Below are 20,066 nucleotides of genomic sequence, written 5' to 3' on the forward strand. Positions count from 1 at the left end.
TTACGCCGCTGAGAAACGAACACCTTCTAACATTCACAAACCAAACGACGATGTGCTGCGAACTTCAAACAGATTTTACGGCCCTGTCCGGTTGATAGGGCTGCTCCACAGGCTGTCCTCACTGTTGAAAGCAACGTCAAGAAAGTTGTTGAAAAAGGCCGCCTAAAACACGCAAAAACATGGAAATAATACGCCTCTACTACCCACGCTACTCATGCGATCACAGTTACCGGAACCACAGACGGCGAAGTAAACAAACGACGTCATTTCCCTTCATTTCGGACCGAAGTAGTTTCTCAGTTGCGCGAGTCTTCCTTTCGAGCAGGGCGCGACTTGTTCCGGGGACTGTGAGGGCGCTGCGGTCGAGCTCTGCACCAAGTGAGCGGCGCTGCTCTGCTGACATGTACACGTTACTTGCGGGTGTTTGCGCTTCTTGTGCTGTAGCCGATTTTATTTTCTCATTGCGTGTGCCTTGTAACTGTCCTCGGGCACGTGGCTGGCGGTCGAGGTCTTTTGCGTCCGGTCCAAGTTTTGCGCTCATGGAGACGCCAGTACCGGCGACGTGTGGGTCACCAAGCGTTAACATTGCGTGTGCACTTTGGTTTGTAGGCCCACCTTTTTTTCCATCTCACTTTCTTCGGACGTGCACCCTCAGGTATGGTGTCTGTAGAATATTCTACTTCAGCTTAAACAACAACAGAAAGAAATAACGGCTGCTTTATTCAGCGAGCACCATGTAAATGCCGAGTGCCGCGACTAACAACCATAACTGAGCCAGGCTATAGCAGACGACGCTCGGATGCTTGGCGCGGAGGTCGATGGCAGTGCTGCGGTGGCGGGAACGGCAGCGGGCTGCATGGTGCGCATAGGCGAGGAATTGGGGTACTTAAAGAGGACTATAGGCGTTGTTGCGGCGGGCGGCCGATGTGATGCTGATCGTTTGATCATATTTACGCGGTGCTTAGAGAACATGTGCTCCTTTTTTGTGTGAATTAACGATCGCTAAGCCCTGGGGCCTGTGCAACGCTATTAGCTCGCTGTATGTTTCTTGCGGTGCGCCGTTGTTGATTATCGTAGTGCGGTCAATTCGCGCTTCTTTGTCTCGCCGCTCCCGCACCGGGTCACAGTGCACGGAAGAATGTGTTGATAGTTGTGCTATCGCGTGCTGTAGTTCACCGCAATTCAACACTACGCTGGACGGACTGTTGGTGCAGTCGATGCGGCGTGAACGGACACGAAGGAGCGCTCGCCTCGGAAGGTAAGCGCGGCGCCTGGCGCATTCTTATGGTTCATGTAGTGTACAGTGCTCACGGAATGAAACGCGACAGCGAGTATTTGGCAGAACCCAGCATATGTGCAGAGAACTCGAGAGTACCATGTCATGTCGCTATGAATCTGGTCACTAAAGGTGACTCTGACTCCGCTCAAAGTGTACACACCAAAGTTACGTCGATGTGACACGAACTGCAGCCGGTACAAACGAAAGTCTGTGCATTAGTTAGCCCTAAATTGACGCGTTTCATTCCGTGAGCACTCTACCTTGTCATGCGCAGCAGAAGATGATTAGTACAGCTACAAGAACAATAACAGTGATTTCCTAATGTTCGTTCGATATCGGAGTGCACATTTAGCAAAAAGTTTCACGAAAATTACCCCGAGGTTAATGTTGCTAAGGGCTTCATCTATTGTTTATTTTCTTTTTGTTATGAAGTATGCTAGCGCCGGGTCATCGCTTGGTCTGAACGGGCAAAAAAATTCAAGCAGGAAATGTCACTGCTTCTGTACGTAATTTCTCAGCAAGAAATCGTATAGACAATTCTAGAAGTACGTTGATGTGTTGCGCAAATGTTTTCACAGCTAACGTTAACGCGCGACGGCATCCAAATGATCCGACTCGTGAGAAGATTTTAGCTTGTATGCAAACTTTGATGCTTATAGATTGTCGCGAAGGCAACCTGTATTTCTTGTGTTTAGTGTTCTGTTTGTTTTCGTGCCTTTGACACGTTGAATAACCGCCTGTGATGTAAGAATGAAATATTTAATTTCTCTAAGCGGATGCAGCTTCATGTAGCTGGCTATACGAGAGCTTTCCCCAATTTGACGCGATGTTGTCAAATCACAAGTTTGCAGTTTCAGCAGTGATTACAATAAACTGAACATTTATTGTTTAGGGATGTCACAATTTCCCGAGACGGAGGCATCTCTGCACCACATAGGCTGCGGCACTATGCAGCTTGAACAGCACGACAAAGCATCTGACCTGCCTGCTTTGACAAGGTACGTACTAAACGGTCACAGCCATTTATGTGTTCTAGGGTCTGTTCGTGTATTTGGTACCTGTCAACTTTTCTGAGTCTCTCATGCAATTTATAAATTCTTGCTATTCTACAATTTTACTAATGTTCCATTAAGTAATGAGAATGAAGTTTTATTAGTGAAGATGTTCTAAAGCTGCTGAGAAATGGGGTGGCATAGGATTGCGAAAATCCACGTAAAAAATAGTCCTGGCGCTTTGCTTTCTTAATTGCTAGCAATGAAAAATCCCTAATAAAATTAGCAAAGGGACACTTGCTTTAGGTAAGCTTATTAGGATACGTTCCAGAAGCAGGCTAAGCTTGCAGCAACAAAAGCACTGAGAAAAACTCACTGATCTAAAAACATGTTAGTTTCTGCTTTTCCAAGTGTGCTGCTTGTGTACAGTATGTCAAAGTAAATAATGGTTAATAATGTATGCATAGAAAAGTATGGATGCTGAGAGAAAGCTTTAGGAAAGTGCGTGCTGTCTTTCCAACACAGGATTTCTGTCTAGAACTTTTGTAAAATATGAAGTGCACAGGCTGGCAAACAATGTTCAACACTTTTGCTTTAGATTTTAATGTAGCCAGTTCATTATGTGTCCCTAGTATAGCTTAGCGTCAAGCTTGAAGCTGATCTCTGATGTCACATCAGTTGCAGGATGCAATAACGTGGTATCACAAACTGCTTGTTACGCATGTCAGTCAACCTGGTGCAGTTGTCACGGGTGAGAGTATAACTGAAAACTGCGCATTCTTTGCCCTTCTGCACATGATGTGGGATAGAGTTTGAACTATGCTATAGTGGCACCATCTCCCTCACCTTCTCTTCCTCATTATTCTGTCAACTTGCAATAATATGCACAACTTCTAGAGGCTTGATTATGGTGTTGTCTGCTGAACATGGCCGATGTGAATTTCAGTAGTTTGGGGTACCCTCAAAGCTATGCTGTACTTTTCATGCATTTTAAAATGGTCAATTTGACATATGTGATTGGCTGTGGCATTCTGAGAGAAACAAGGCCTCTTGTGAATAATGCATATATGCATTATTAGCATTTTCTAATACTCTTTCAAGAAGCAGCCTATAGGCTGCTCCCCGAAGAAGTGACCACCTTTGCTTACGCTACGTGGCAGTCTGGTCCAGTTTACTTAACCTGTCTGCCATCTATGCACGAAAAGGAGGAGAGAAGCGAAAAAAGGGACCTTCGATTTATGTTTTTGCACAGATGGCTCATACATTGCACTTTTCTTATCTCGCATGCTTTGTTAACTCAAAGCTTTCTATGGGCGAATATCAGCATTTCATTGCTATTTATACCTAATAAGAATTACTTAGTTCACAGTGTCACTTTTTATATTATACTTTTGTGAGACTAAGCTCACTTGTTTTAATGCAAGTGTGGCTGGGCCTGCAGAAAGAGTAAGCAGACTACTGTGTTGCTGATCAGTGCTGATCTCCACGTCCGAGCTGGTCCCACAACATCCAGGCACCACTGTGCTTTGCTTCATTGACAAGGTAATATGATATAGACACCTTGCACCTCAGTGTCAGTTTTGAGAAATATGCTAAGACACAAGGGTTGGCCTTGGTGATAAATACACTCGTGTTCTTTTTTTTAAGCGTTCTTCTTGCAGTGTTCCTCATGTACATGTTTTCAGAGGATGCTTAAATGCAAACTGCCATGGAACTTGTTTATGCCTTAAAGTAGCACTCTTTCACCAAGAAAAAAGCCTTATTTAATGCACAATTCAAAAGAAAGGTGAGGAGGTGACAGGACATAACAGTCTAACAGCCATCCAATTTTACTGCTTGCAGAGCAATATAAAGTGAGAGGTGAAAGGGCAAGAACAGATAAATCGACAATGTATGTTGCTCACACAACTGCGAAAAAGAGCATGGCTACTATGACACTTGTTTTACAATGATAAATAAGCAGTCTTGCTATCTGATAATCCACTGGAGGGCGAGCCAACTCGCAGATTCTCTGTCACACATATAAGGAAAGGCTCACAAATCTTGCCAGCCCTATGCTCGTAACACATTGCCACAGTTGCATAGTTTTCAAACAAAATAATGCAAGTGAGCTTTGCACTACCAAGTGACCACCAAACGACCTGAGCATTCAGTTAACATGGTTGCAGATCCAGTCATTTATACATTGGCCTGTTTTGTTGACGTGGTGTCTACTGTACGACAGTGGTATTTAATATCCATCAACACCCCTGTGCTCGACGTACTCTTTCTTGCATGCTTTTTTTTCACAGGTAGTGGAAGATTACTTGATTCCAGAACAATTTGGTTTGTTCTGCACATGATAGTGAACTTTCCAGTCTTATATTAAACATGGAATTGGGTAGGAAGATGCGGTATTTTTTATAGTGCCCTGGTGCATTCAGATTGTGCAGAGGCTTCAAGCTTGTATTGACAAAAATTGGGATGAAGCCATAAGAGGAGAATTGTAAAAGTAACGAAAGCCTCCTGATAGATATGCTGAGTTGTGCTGCTGTGGACACTTATTGGTTATCCCTGCTGGGTAACGCTGTTAAAGTTATGGATGCTTTGACACTGTAAGGCCTACAAGATGGCTAGCATTACGGAACACATTAAAACAACTGTAGGGATGCATGTCGTGCTATGGTATCATAATTGGCCCACAAAGTGACTACCTTTGCTTACACTGTGTGGCAATCTGGTCCAGTTTACTTAACCTGACTGCCATCTATGCATGAGGAGGAGAAGGGAATAAAAAATGAAGGGACCTTTGATTAATGTTCTTGTACAGATGGCCCATACATTGCATTTTTCTTATCTTGCAGGCTTTGTTACTTAAAGCTTTCTACGGGCGAATATCAGCATTTCATACCTAATAAGTATTGCTTTGTTCACAGTGTCACTTTCTATATTTACCGTATTTACTCTCATAATGATCGCACTCACGTAATGATCGCAGCCCTGAATTTTGTCGTCCAAATTCGATTTTTTTTATTTCCTGTGTAATGATTGCATCCCTAACTTGCTGCAGTGATATGTCATGTGCCAAGTCTAGCTATTAATGATCGCGCTTACCATCTGTCGAATGCTACGCGAACAACTCTTCAAGATAAACCAAGCGGTCTGCACGCACCAAACATTTTTAAGCAGATGCTCGTTTTCATTCCTTTCATTACTTTCCGCACTTCCATGACAAAAAAGCTACAACCAAAATTGCCTTTATTATGTGTAGGCTTTGTAATGGTTGTGGTCAACAACAACAAAAAAGATGCCTTTCGATTCTTCTCATCTGCACTCGTGGGCACGCAACAAATCACGAGCGGCAACGATAGCAGCCACGTTTACACTGATACGTTAGAAGTGTACCCTATCCATACGCCGACACTTGTAACACAGCTAAGATATTTGCCCACCCTTAGCAGAAACGTGCTGTATTAGGATAGTAGTGAAGACAAATGCCGCAGTTTCCGCAGCATGCCCGCCGTGTCTTTCTATGTCACTGGCAGCTAAGCATGCCCATCTGTTTCTGCCCCCTCATAGTGGACATGGCGACGTTATTGCCACAAACTTACTGATATTAACGATATTATTCATTACTGATATGGAAGAAACTTTCAATGCAAGTAATGTACTCGAGAGAAAAAAAAATCGTGTTCGGCGCATTTGGTGTGTTCAGCTTGCTACGCTGGCCGCCACTTTTGTTTCGGTGTCCCGCACTACATACAGTGGCAGCCACCTATTTGTTGACCTGTTGCCATCCCGCAGCAAACGCGGGATGAAAAAAATTCTTTTTGCGGGAAATTTAACCGGCATAATGATCACACACCTGAATTTGTGACCATTTTTTTTACAAGAAAATGCGATCATTATGCGAGTAAATACAGTACTCTTGTGGCACCAAGCTCACTTGTTTTATTGCAGGTGTGGCTGGGCCTGCAGAAAAGCTGTAAGGAGACTGCAGTGTTGCTGATCAGTGCTGATCTCCACGTCCGAGCTGGTCCCACAACATCCAGGCACCACTGTGCTTTCACAAGGTAATATGTTGTGGACACCTTGCACCTCAGTACCAATTTTGAGTTTGACTTGATAAATATTTAAGAAGACACAAGGGTTGGCCTTGGTGATAAATACACTCGTGTTTTTTTTAAAGTGCTCTTTCTGCAGTGTTCCTCATGTACATGTTTTCAGAGGATGGTTACACTCCTTAAATGCAAACTCCCATGGAGCTTGTTTAGGCCTCAAACTAGGACTCTTTCACCAAGAAAAAATCCTCATTTAACGCACAATTCATAAGGAAGGTAAGGAGGTGACAGCCAGTGTCTAACTATCCAGTTTGACTGCTTGCCCAGCAATATCAAGCGAGAAGCGAAAGGGCAATGCTAACACATAAATCGGCAATGCATGTTGCTTGCACAACTGCGAATGCGACACATGGCATGGCTACTATGAATGCTGATATGACGATAAAAATATTGTAGTTTTTACATTAGCCGGTAAGCTTATTAATATTTTGCACCAGCAAACAACCAGTTTGGTAGCGGTAGTTGTTGCACTGCTTCAGGAGTAAGATATTCTTTTTAATGAAAATTGAGTAGTGCTGCGGTTAGCGAAGCTATTTCTGCCTGTACAATAAATTAGGCATTTTTAAAGAGGCGGCATATAACAATTGTGTTGCTGTGCCACATAATTAGTAAAGTGAGGGTGAGTACTTTAAGTAGGCAAAAGAGGAAGATTAACCTTGTCGTGCAAACAGATCCTTGTCTCAGCTGTCGTCACTGTGATGCAACGGCTCCCAGATAACTGGGGGGGGGGCGGCTAAAATTAGCCTTAAAAAGCTGACGCAATAATACAAAAAGCCATTGTAGAAAGTGTGGTTGCACCTTTGTTTGACCAGTGCAGTATCGGGAGCAGGGCCAGACAGCAGCTGAAATGTTATGTAATAGAAGCTGTTCATATTGAGTGCTCTAACATGCTAACAGAAACTGTCATTTAGTTTCTATAGTGGTATTAAAGGTGCATTAATCTTTCCTATAAACAATTCTGCACTGACATCTATGCAGTGTTTTCCATCTGCATATTCCGCAGCGCGGTAGCAAAAAGCTGTGAAATCTGTGTATTCACTTGCATGAGCTGGTTATGCTTCATGAATACTTTGTTTAGCGCAAAACGACACACACAAGACGACAGGACAAGGCGCTACTCTCAACTGACATCATTTTATTGCGTCATTCCTTTATAGACCGCTCAAACCAGAGGAACAAGTGCAGTGAGCACAATGCGGTGGAGCCACCAACAACATCCGATCCAAAGAGCGCACTCATGTGACAGAATCCAAAAAACCAAATTCAGTGCTTTACTAGGTTAAGGAAGGCACACTAATGCACTGTGACTCCAGTGACTTAATGAAAAATGCTTCCGATTACTCTCGGGTGGTGGTGTCACGGCTCTTTTTCAAAATCGCGGTATCACGAAACATGGGTTTGCATTTGCATGTTTTACAATGCTGAGCCAAATGGGAACCTGTGCCTGTTGGTATGGATCGCTCATGTTCTCTAAGGCGCTCGTTAACACAGCGGCCTGGCTGCCCTACATACACTTTGCCACATGACAAGGGAATCTTATAAACGACACTGACGCTGCATTCTACAAACTTCACGTGGTTCTTTTCACAATCAGGTTTTTTACTTGTTTTAGAAATACGGCTGCACGACATTGACATTTCTGAGGAGCGGAAAACACTACCGGAATTTGGTATTTAGTGGCGACATTCTTTAGATTGTGAGCCACTCTGTGGCAATACGGCACAACTTCAGGCCTCTTCTTTTGTGTGATGCAGTTACTTTTGTGCCGCTTCCCTTTCAGTTTCTGAATCAATACCTCCGAGACTGACGTCACCACCACACTTGGGTAACCAGCAGCCTGCAGCCTATTTAACTGCAATGAAAGTCATGTTCGCAGAGTGATGACAAGATTGCATTAAGGAAGATTCTAAACACATCAAAGCAGTGGCGCGTTTCACAGTCTTTGAGTGCGCAGACGCATAAGGTAAAAGTTCCTTACGTGCGCGTGGCGAGTACATCTGACAGGCATGGCCTGTTTGTAATATTAGCTGCAAATCTAAAAACTGGAGTTTACCGTCCCTAGATAGCTCATGTGTGAAAGTTAAACCTTTGCCATTGTCATTGAAAAGTGTTAAAATATCAGCTACCGTCACGGAGCATTCGTTGTTAGTCTGTTTTATCACAAGAAAGTCGTCAGCATATCTAAAAATTTGAACCGAGTTATTGTTTAAGGCACTCTTAAGAGCGCGGTCGACAAAAGATAAAAACATATTACAAAGAGCAGGCACCACACATGAACCAATACACACACCATTTTTCTGGATAAAAAGGTTATTTTCGAACAGGATAAAAGTTGCACTTAAATAAAATTCAAGAAGGGACATGAAACTTTCCGAAGACAACCCGGTGGCATTGCAAAAATCTACCTCGCCACTTTCTTCGATGCACGTCATCACACTGCGAAATAGCTCATATGCGGTATTGAATAGTAAAGATCTTCGACGTCAACAGAAAAAATGTCGGCTACTGAATGGTTGTCTTCCAGAAAGGAAACAACATCGAAAGAATCCTTTATGCCATAAGGATCGTCAATAGTTAAATGCTTAAACTGTTTTTGCAAAAAGCGGCTAACCAAAACCTGCCAACAGTTGTTTTCACTGACTATTGTACGGAAAGGCACAACCGGTTTGTGCGTTTTTGCAGTGAAAAAACCTCTAAAGCAAGTACCTTACATTGTTTTACATCTTTCACAATCATGGTGAGGCCTATGACACAGACACAAATATCAGGGCCCACTGATATTTGTCTCCTGATCCTGCTGTTCTGGTCAGTCACATAGCTTTTGCTGTGTGCCGTGCAAGGATGCTTACGTTCTGCATGAAGAATGGACATGTTCCTCAAGATGTGGCGAGTCTCTTCGGGAACGTCAGGCCTTCCGTCGGTCACGTGCGGTGAATGTGTCGGATTCTTCGTTCTGAAATTTGGCGGCAGGTACGCCTTCTGTACGACTGGTTGAGAGCTGTATGCTACTCGCGCGATGCACCTATTGTGGCCGAGAAGTTTCGTTTCTACAGACGTCTATCAACTCGGACTACAGAATTCTGGTGGACACAGCTGCTGCCACTCCTCCGGTCCAGACTACCGTGCAGAAAGGAAAAAACGCAACCGGTCACCGCTGGTTTCCAGGTACTCGGTGGCGTCAGGCTTCCTGACGAAGTTGCTGCATTGCTAAAGAATGGGCCGAAGTACAGCACAGAACCAAGAATTCCTGCACATGAGCTACTGGCTTTGAACAGGCGCATCGTAAGGAAAGCAGAACTAGAGGACCAGGAGCGGTGCCTCCTCGATAGGGTGGACTGCCTTCGTAGGACCGCCACTGGGAGCGCGCCACCTTCAACAGCTGTGATCAAAAGGACAGTATCTTTCTTTAGAGACAATGAACTGCGGCTGTTACTGAGTGACAAAGAGGGCGGGTTTGTGATAGCTCCGTCTGCTGTCTTCAACAAAAAAGCCATTGAGGCTGTCAACAAGCACTTCATTCTGGCAAGTGAGAAAGCTCAGAAGGTAAAACGCAAAGCCATTTCTTTGTTGGAAAATATAGGCCTCACCAAGATTGTGAAAGATGTTAAACAATGTAAGGTACTTGCTTTAGATGTTTTTTTCACTGCAAGAACACACAAACCGGATGTGCCTTTCCATACAATAGTCAGTGAAAACAACTGTTGGCAGGTTTTGGTTAGCCGCTTTTTGCAAAAACAGTTGAAGCATTTAACTATTGACGATCCTTATGGCATAAAGGATTCTTTCGATGTTGTTTCCTTTCTGGAAGACATCCATTCAGTAGCCGACATTTTTTCTGTTGACGTCGGAGATCTTTACTATTCAATACCGCATGATGAGCTATTTCGCAGTGTGATGACGTGCATCGAAGAAAGTGGCGAGGTAGATTTTTGCAATGCCACCGGGTTGTCTTCGGAAAGTTTCATGTCCCTTCTTGAATTTTATTTAAGTGCAACTTTTATCCTGTTTGAAAATAACTTTTTTATCCAGAAAAATGGTGTGTGTATTGGTTCATGTGTGGCGCCTGCTCTTTGTAATATTTTTTTATCTTTTGTCGACCGCGCTCTTAAGAGTGCCTTAAACAATGACTCGGTTCAAATTTTTAGATATGTTGACGATTTTCTTGTTGTGATAAAACAGACTAACAACGAATGCTCCGTGACGGTAGCTGATATTTTAACACTTTTCAATGACAATGGCAAAGGTTTAACTTTCACACATGAGCTATCTAGGGACGGTAAACTCCAATTTTAAGATTTGCAGCTATCCTTACAAACAGGCCACGCCTGTCGGATGTACTCGCCACGCGCACGTAAGGAACCTTTACCTTACGCGTCTGCGCACTCAAAGACTGTGAAACGCGCCATTGCTTTGATGGGTTTAGAATCTTCCTTAATGCAATCTTGTCATCACTCTGCGAACATGAGTTTCATTGCACAGTTAAATAGGCTGCAGACTGCTGTTTACCCAAGTGTGGTGGTGACGTCAGTCTCGGAAGTATTGCTTCAGAAACTGAAAGGGAAGCGGCACAAAAGTAACTGCATCACACAAAAGAAGAGGCCTGAAGTTGTGCCGTATTGCCACAGAGTGGCTCACAATCTAAAGAATGTCGCCACTACATACCAAATTCCGGTAGTGTTTTCCGCTCCTCAGAAACTGTCAATGTTGTGCAGCCGTATTTCTAAAATAAGTAAAAAACCTGATTGTGAAAAGAACCATGTGAAGTTTGTAGAATGCAGCGTCGGTGTCGTTTATATAAGATTCCCTTGTCATGTGGCAAAGTGTATGTAGGGCAGTCAGGCCGCTGTGTTAACGAGCGCCTTAGAGAACGTGAGCCATACATGATCCATACCAACAGGCACAGGTTCCAATTTGGCTCAGCATTGTAAAACGTCCAAATGCAAACCCGTTTCGTGATACCGCGATCTTGAAAAAGAGCCGTGACACCACCGCCCGAGAGTTATCGGAAGCATTTTTCATTCAGTCATTGGAGTCGCAGTGCATTAGTGTGCCTTCCTTAACTTTGTACAGCACTGAATTTGGTTTTTTGGATTCTGTCGCATGAGTGCGCTCTTTGGATCGGATGTTGTTGGTGGCTCCACCGCATGGTTTGAGTGGTCTATAAAGGAGTGACGCAATAAAATGACACCAGTTGAGAGTAGCGCCTTGTCTTGTCGTCTTTCTTGTGTGTGTCGTTTTGCGTTAAACAAAGTATTCATGGATTCGCACCAACTAGCCCGCCAACGCATTGTGCTGGTTATACTTGTTCATTTAATTAAAATACTTGTGGAAAAGTATTAGACTATTTCAGTGGTCTTGTATTGCAATTCTGCAGCCATTTCTATGGTTTGTGAAACACGAACATTTAACAGAGACGAGAACAAGACAATGCGAGGACGAGCACTTGCTTTCAACTGCTGTGGTTATTCTTGAAATATCAATTTACGTAGGTAGAAAACTCATAAGCCTCCGTGTTCTCTTTTTCCTGTTTCTCTGTGAGATGTTCACGCTTTACACACAATATCATGCAAGAACCAGCCAAATCAGTTATGCAGTGGAGCTACCTATTGTGCATGTCAGTTCCAATGGCTTGTTGTAATCTAACAGGGCCAGCTGCTTCGTTTACATTTTTGTGCATATGCATACGAGCACTGTTTCAAAAACACCGAGCACTGTGGATACGGAGGCAAGGAGGCTGAAGGACCTGAACAAGCACCTGGCCACCATGCTTCGGAATACAAAATAAAGATGGTTTGTGTTAATTGTGGGCCCTAAAAAGTGTCCTCTTTGTCTCTGAGCTGGCACATCGGCCGACTCACGTGATCGAAATTAATCGCTGCAATGTTGGCAGTGGTGTGGAACTTCACCAAAAATATTGCATGAACAAAAGAACTCATTCAACACAAATGCGAACACTTGTAGAATGCAGCTAAACAAGAATGGTGTCATTTTGCATAGCTGAATGAGAACATTTTCATGTAGTCTACACAAACGAGAACGATATCGTTTCGCATCGCCGTGCGAGAACGATCTCGTCAAGCATAGCTATGCGAGAATATTCTCGTTTAATATACCCACTCGAGAACGATCTCGTTCAGTGACGATGTCCACTCGTACACATGTGATGTACGACGTCGTTGAGTCTACGGAGCAATAATAGCGTACAGAAGTTCTCGTGAAATTCTCATACATATTTTTTCAATAGGGTACTGCGCAGTGACTACGCGCCCCGCATCGTACGCGGTGAGCGTCGAGCAACGCAGCGTTCGGCGCGGCAACGAAATGTGCGCCTGTGCAAGCGACGCACGCCTGAAAGAGCTCGTTTCTAAGGCAACACCGCGTTCACTAGAGGCGCTTTTGTAGCGCTTTGAAGCATCGAGCTCGTGGCTCAGTGGTAGCGCCTCCGTCTCACACTCCGGAGACCCTGGTTCGATTCCCACCCAGCCCATCTTGCAAGTTGTTTTTTATTCATGAAGTGCCTGCTGGGATTTATCGCTCACGGCCAACGCCGCTGACGCCGACGCCAACGCCGACGACACCGGCTTTTCTGCGACACGAGCTCCTTAACGCTATCGCGTTAAAATTGGAGGACGCTTAAGCTTCGCGTTCAAGAGTGGAACGCGACAGCGTTCCCGTCGACCCGCCAAGGGGTGTAAGAGAGTGGGCTACGGCGCAGCGACTACGCGCCCCGCATCGGACGCGGTGAGCGTCGAGCAGCGCCGCGTTCGGCGCGGCAACGAAATGTGCCCTGAGCAAGCGACGCGCGCCTGAGCCTTAGAAGCAGCGCGTTTCTAAGGCAACACAGCATTCACTAGAGACGCTTTTGTACCGCTTTGAAGCATCGAACTCGTAGCTCAGTGGTAGAGTCTTCGTCTCACACTCCGGAGACCCTAGTTCGATTCCCACCCAGCCCATGTTGCAAGTTGTTTTATACGAAGCATATTACGAGAGCTCAACCCAGCTCCTCAGGCGCGGCGGTGTCGCCTTGAAACCACGTGACACCGTGACGTCACGACAGAGGAGAAGTGGCTTTGGCTCAACTCTTGCAAGACGGGCTGGGTGGGAATCGAACCAGGGTCTCCGGAGGGTGGGACTGAGACGCTACCACTGAGCCACGAGTACGATGCTTCAAAGCGGTACAAAAGCGCCTCTACTGTATGCGGTGTTGCCTTAGAAACGAGCTGTTTCTAAGGCGTGCGTCTCTTGCTCAGGCGCACATTTCGTTGCCGCGCCGAACGCTGCTTTGCTCGACGCTCACCGCGTCCAATGCGGGGCGCGTAGTCGCTGCCCTGTAACCCATTGTCTTACACCCCTTGGCGGGTCGACGGGAACGCTGTCGCGTTGCACTCTTGAAGGCGAAGCAGTAATGCATGAGTTGTTTCTTCGTCTAGCCGAACCAAATATAGCCAAGCAACAGCAGTTAGTTCACCAGGCTAAACAGTGGTTCAACAACTAAAATAAAGGCTAGTATGCTTCGCATCCTGGGCTTAACCTTACCTAAGCCACAGCCATTTTTTTATTCATGAAGTGCCTGCTAGGATTTATCGCTCACGGCCAACGCCGCCGACGACGACGCCGACGACACCGGCTTTTCTGCGACACGAGCTCCTTAACGCTGTCGCGTTTAAAAGAAATACGCCTGACCCGTCAATATCGCCACCCAAGATTCAGTCACCATGGCACCGTAACCATCGGCACGGCTCCGTGAGCCGCTACCTAGCTGTTCACCTTCGTTATCTTCCTTCCCACGGCGGCAGCTTGCTGTCTTCCAGCCAGCGACGCGCTAAACCTGCACCGTCATTGCGTCAGGCGTCCCCTCTCTGACCAAGCAAGGTTTCCGCTGCACCCGTTCGCTGGTATATTGATATTAAAACTGTGCACTGCTTGCCTTCGAATAAGCAGCGTTAAAAGAAAACTTTAGCTCTGATGCTCCTATTTAAATACATGTAAAAGAAGAATGAGTTTTTCTGGGCAACCACGACACCAAATTTGGCGAGGTTTGTTGCATTTATAAGAAAATGTTAAAATCTAATGACTTTGTTATGAATTGTGATTTAGGTGATCAATTTTTTATTAAAAAGCGGGAAAAATCGAAAATTTTCTGAAACCGAAACTATCAATTAGGTTACAACGCTACAACTCGGTAAAGAGAAGCGATGTAACAAATGTGTGAATTGAATCTCATAGTAAATATAAAGCGAACAAAATTGTATGTTACACATGAATCTTCAAAAAAAAATTACCAATATGTAAATACACCTTTTGCGAAACCGTTGTACACACGTAAGAAATTCACGTAAGATATCAAATCACATATCAAATTTGTTCGCTTTCAATGATCTAGTGGATTCCGTTTACAGAACCGCGATATCTGTTCTTGATGCAGAGCTCTTAATTAACAAATTCGTGCTTCTGTTTTTTTCAAGCTTTCAAATTCTTGAAAATCTTTTTAACCGAATTGAGACCCTAAATCGAAATTCCCCTTCCAACAGACACTTTTCACTCGTCATTTCCAACGCATTTCTTTCAAATCGGTTCAGGGGTTATCTCAGAAAAACTTCACGTTTTACATGTACTTGAATAGGCCGCGTCCGAGTTGGCCCTCAGCTAAAGCTTCCTGTTAATAAATATCGAATGCGGACTGGCCACCAGGAGGACGCTTACGGAGCCATATTTTTCACATCACGAAAGGCTACGTGCGGTCCGGTTCACTTTACAGACTTTCTCTTTCTGAGTCAGTTGTGCTTTCCGAGACCGTTTATTTGTAAAATATCTGTTCCCATAGCTCTTACAGAAGCATGTTTAATCAAAGTGTCTTCGATCGGCTAGAAAATCTCCAGGACGGGCTCCAAACTACTCATTTTCTTTAGCCATTTAAGATCAATACTGGAAAATATAACGATCTAGCTTCATTAATTACGCGCACAAAGTCTCAATTTATCCGTATGTAGAGGTTAGCAATATGAACACTCGAATGATAAAATGATCGCACCAAGTTTTATATTGCTTGTTATTTCTATTTGTTGCAGTTAAAAACAGCCGGCACATGCATTGGTGGCGCCGTAGGCTTCCTATGAATCAATTGTGAAAGCATGGAGAGGTTTTCTTGGCGCAAATCAAGTTCATGAGCTTAAACGCACGTCACCAGCCGTGCACTGCTGCCTGTACAATGGATTTTTCTACCTCATACAAAAAGCACCTCAGCGCTACGGTACATCACAGAAGGTGCGCGAGAACATTGTGTGCGCTCCCGATTACATTTCTGAGCGTTGCTGGCATCAGGTTCGATTTCCTGCAGTGTCATTAGGAATAAAAACTCGGGGTACAGCTAAGCTTTGCCTTTAAGGGTGGAACGCGATAGCATTCAAAGATCCCCTACAGCTACTCACGCTTTCCGGCAACTGCAGCTTATGTAACTGTAATGTTTACCAGGAAGCGCTGGCGGTGAACGCTATACACGAAGGCGAGCGTTCTGGTAGAAACGCGGCCACTTTCGCGGGCCGATCTCGGAGGCAGTTCACAGCCACGCCAAGAAAATTACATCATTTTCAGGTTTATAACGTTGTTTCGCACTTTTAATATTTCAGTTTTAGAAGAAAGGAAGGAAGGAAAAAGAGAAGCAGAAGGCAGGAAGGTTAAACAGGATAATGTACGGTTGGCTAGCCTACCCCCGGGGAATCGGAAAGGAGAACACAAAAATGACAGAGAGAAAGAAGAGGGAAGGACAGAAGGAAATTAGCGGTGAGTTCGCTAATGTGTGTGGTCTACTAGTAATTGCACTATTACTCACAGACGTTCACACAAGCCCATACTCCTCAAGAAGTACAAAATTGCCTTCACCGCTTTATGAGCCGACGAGCGATGGGGGCGGTGTTCCACCAGCACCTGGACGGAAAGCGGCCAATTGTCCAGTTTTTGGAGAGCGTTAGCAAGTTCTTGCCTTTCTGGGGCATATCGTGGACAGTGGCACAGCAGGTGGTCTACATTTTCTTCGGTGCCGTAGACCTCTCATGCCGCGCTGTCGGTTACTCCAATTAACGTAGAGTATGCCTTGTGAAGGTAACTCCTAACCAAAGGCGACAGAAAAGCATAGCTTCACGTCAAGGAAATCCGAATGGAGGTCGGAGTTGCAGTGAGGGGTTTCATCGATGCAGTCGTGTAAGTCATAAGTTTGGCGAGGTCCACTCGGTCAGTGAGAGACTGCGTGCCAGGTGTCGAAGCTTCCTTACGGCGTCTGACCTCGATAACAAAATTGGAACGCTGTGCTCTTCTTGATGTGATGTGCGAGCAGCGCCATCGGCGGAATCATTGCCACTGATTGCACAATGGCCAGGTACCCATTTAAAGACAACTTCGTGACCTTTTTGTTGGACGTGATGGCAAAATTTCACGATATCGTATTCCAGCAGTTCATGACAACCGCGTCGGAGAAATGACTGCATGCACTGTAATGCCGGTATTGAATCGGAGAACACAGCTCAATTTTTTTGTTTTAGAAGATTTAGCATAACATGTATACGCTGTCGATCTAGCACGGCATAGTATATACATATGCCGAACTATGTACGAAAGCGTTTGCTCACTGACAAGGCCGCCGCCACCAAAACTAGATTTTTCTGAGTCCCGGGGCACTTAACGCTTTCGCGTTCAAACAGCTGCATGGGGGAAAGCATTGGATATATTCTTCATTACTATGCAACAGATGAAGCAGCGCGGACATGTACGTTACAGTGAAAAGTACACTCTAAAAATTTTCACACCCTTATGGGTGTAATGCGGGTGTAATCATCTTTTCACCCTTATAAACACCCTTGAAACACCCTTTTTTAACGGAAAAGGGTGTTCAACAAGAAAACACCCTTGGAACACCCCAGTCTTTCTAATTTACACCCTAATTATAAGGGAGTAAGTGAACAAGCTTACAGTATATGATGAATGAACATTGCCAGTTAAGGCCTTGATATTGGCTGTACATGAAACGCGCGCTACCTGCGCTTGAATCAGGTAGCTGGAATGATTAGATCGGGGCACCTAGGCAGCAGCGCACTGGCTCCGAACAGTGGTCAAAAATGAAGTTTCCCACGAATGTTGATATCGAACGGATGACACTAACGCGCAGACTTTGCATAGCCAGATATCTGCTAAAGGCTTCATATGATCAATGGCAAAATATTTACAATGCTATCACTGAATACTTAAAGGTGTGCAACCAGTTAGACTGGGAATGGTTAGGAGTGAGGGCTAACGGTAAATAGTTCACCAACTTATGGTTTGTAGATGACATTGGCATACTCAGCAACGCTGCAGACTATTTGCAACAAACGTTTGAGGAACTTGTCGAAGAAAGTGTAAGTCTGATTGAGAGTTAGTATGCAGAAGAGAAAAGTAATGTTCCGCAGCCTGGCGAGAAAACGAATGTCATGGTCGGCAGTCAGCCTCTAGAACCTGCTCAGAAATACGTTTATTGAGGTTAATTACTCTTAGGGGCCTCTGATCAAGGAAATTAACAAATATAAAACATTAGCTGGAGGGCTTACGGCAGGCATTACTAAATCATGACCAGGGAGCTTACTGCTAACCATTGCTTTCTATCGTTACTAACGTATGGGGCCGAAACTTGGAAGTTACCAAAGAAGCTTGGGAAAACGTTGAGGACCGCGCAACGAACGATGGAATGAAAATTATTAGGCATGATGATAATAGACTGGAAGACAGCGATGTGGATTAGAGAGCGAACGGGAATAGCTGATATACTGGTTGACATTATGAGGAAGAAGTCGTGCTGGGCAGACATTGCAATGCGTAAGGGAGAGAACTGCTGGTCTATTGGAGTTGCAAAATGGGTGCTAAGGGAAGGAAAGCACAGTCGAGGACGGCAGAGAATAATGTGGACGTGATGGATTCGGGAAACTTGAAAACACGTGGAACCAGTTGGCACAAGACAGGGGTATTGGAGATCGCTGGAGAAGCTTTCGTCCTGCGATGGACGTCAAAATAAGCTGATGATGAGGATGTGACAACATCCATGCTAGCTTCGCGGCATGTCTTTCATGTTATGTCATGCATGCGTGTCATGCACGTTCTGATAGCTCGATTTGCGTCGATGGCGGGGGGGGGGGGGGGCTAGTAGCGGCGTAGCCAAGTGGGGCACACCGTGCACTTGTAACGCTCACTGACAGTAAAATTTTTGCTTCTATGGCAATGGCTCCGCTCCTTCACCCTCCACGGGCAATTGGGACCCCCCCCCCCCCCCTCACGCGAAAAAATTTTCTGGTTACGCCACTGTGGCGAGGGGGTTGTAAGATTGCTCTAGACCCCTCCCCCTAACTTGTCAACGGAAACGGGGGACGGGAGGGCAGCTGCCGCCGGGCCGCAAAACTTAGGCAGCCCAATTAACGGCTGGATTTCCCTTTGGACGTGAATACTGCATTAATGCCATTACACTGTAAGATTCGTGGCGGTTCGAAGGCATGCGACAATAAAAAAAACACAGCCATCAGAAAGTCTTAGCTTGAGCAGATCTTTGGGAGCTGGGCAAGACTCTCACAAAAGAAAAAAAGCTTGGCACCCCTCTTACAGGCATTGTCAACTCTGGGTCCTACCGCTGACTGTACATTTCCGGTAAAAAAATCACACAGGAACTCCTCTCGGATTTGTCTAAGTGTGCGTAAGCATTGTGACTCTTCCTCATCTACACGCAGCCCATGTCGTTATCAATGTTATGAGACTTGATCCGACAAGTATGAGCGACAGCGCTGCGGCGACACGGGCTGCTCTGGTCGGCAGCGCAAGCAAAGTACTGCAGGTGGCGGGGCCGCGCTGGTGACGTTCCGTTCGTTTTGAGCCGTTATCGCTCTTTAGCCCTCCTCATCCGCGACGAACCATTATCAATCGTTCTCCGGCGGCGGCTGCTTGTGGCACGGCCGCGCGAACCGTATCTTGAAAGCGAACTGCATTGTGGACAGAGTGTGCCCACTGCTGAAAACTTCACGCGCTGTGTTCTCACCGTTTACTTCGCTTTGAAAACAGACGCGCGCACACCTATCTTGAAAGTGATCTGCGGAAAGCGCATAGTGCGGCGTAAGCTGAAAGCTTCGTGAGCGCAGTGTTCTCGCCGCTTCGGTCGCGTTGAAGCGAAGCTAGCACGAAGGTGAATTCACTCGCTGCTGCGGGTTCTATTTTGAAGGATATCGTGCGGTACGGACTGACGGACGGATGGTTTTTCTTGTTGGGGTAGAAATGCTTACGTTATAAAAAAAATCGCAGGGTTCGCGAATTTCGCGATAAGAACCAACACCAACCTACTCCCCCGCCCCCCGCTGAGCGATGCCGTCTTGATCGCCCCCTCCCAACCCCGGGAAAAGGGACACTACCTTTCTATATCAGTTGAAGAAAGGATGATGAAGCGTTAACAACGACAATAACGGCCTTTTCTAACGAGTTGTCTTATGGCCTCTGAGATTTGCGCGCGAAGCTGGCGCGCGCGAACCTGAGAGGCCATAATTGGCCGCTTAATAGCATAAAAAGACAAAGATAATGCCAAACGACACAACTCAAAATTCAAACAAAGAACTGATCTTAGCTATACTGTTTGGGTAAAAGAAATAAAAAATTAGACAGCCGCAACACACGCCACTAAAGCCACCACCGCCGGCA

The 20,066-nt window shown here is 45.3% G+C and overlaps 1 long non-coding RNA gene across 1 annotated transcript; it reads left to right on the top strand.

The window, feature by feature from the left end:
* The first annotated feature begins 2,258 nt into the window (after positions 1-2,258).
* LOC135908028 (uncharacterized) lies at positions 2,259-6,323 on the top strand. The gene is made up of 3 exons (XR_011507013.1): positions 2,259-2,277; positions 3,696-3,813; positions 6,211-6,323. It is a non-coding gene; the product is annotated as an uncharacterized lncRNA (long non-coding RNA).
* The last annotated feature ends 13,743 nt before the right edge of the window (positions 6,324-20,066 follow it).

This window comes from Dermacentor albipictus, chromosome 6, assembly GCF_038994185.2.
Source record: "Dermacentor albipictus isolate Rhodes 1998 colony chromosome 6, USDA_Dalb.pri_finalv2, whole genome shotgun sequence".
Taxonomy (NCBI): domain Eukaryota; kingdom Metazoa; phylum Arthropoda; class Arachnida; order Ixodida; family Ixodidae; genus Dermacentor; species Dermacentor albipictus.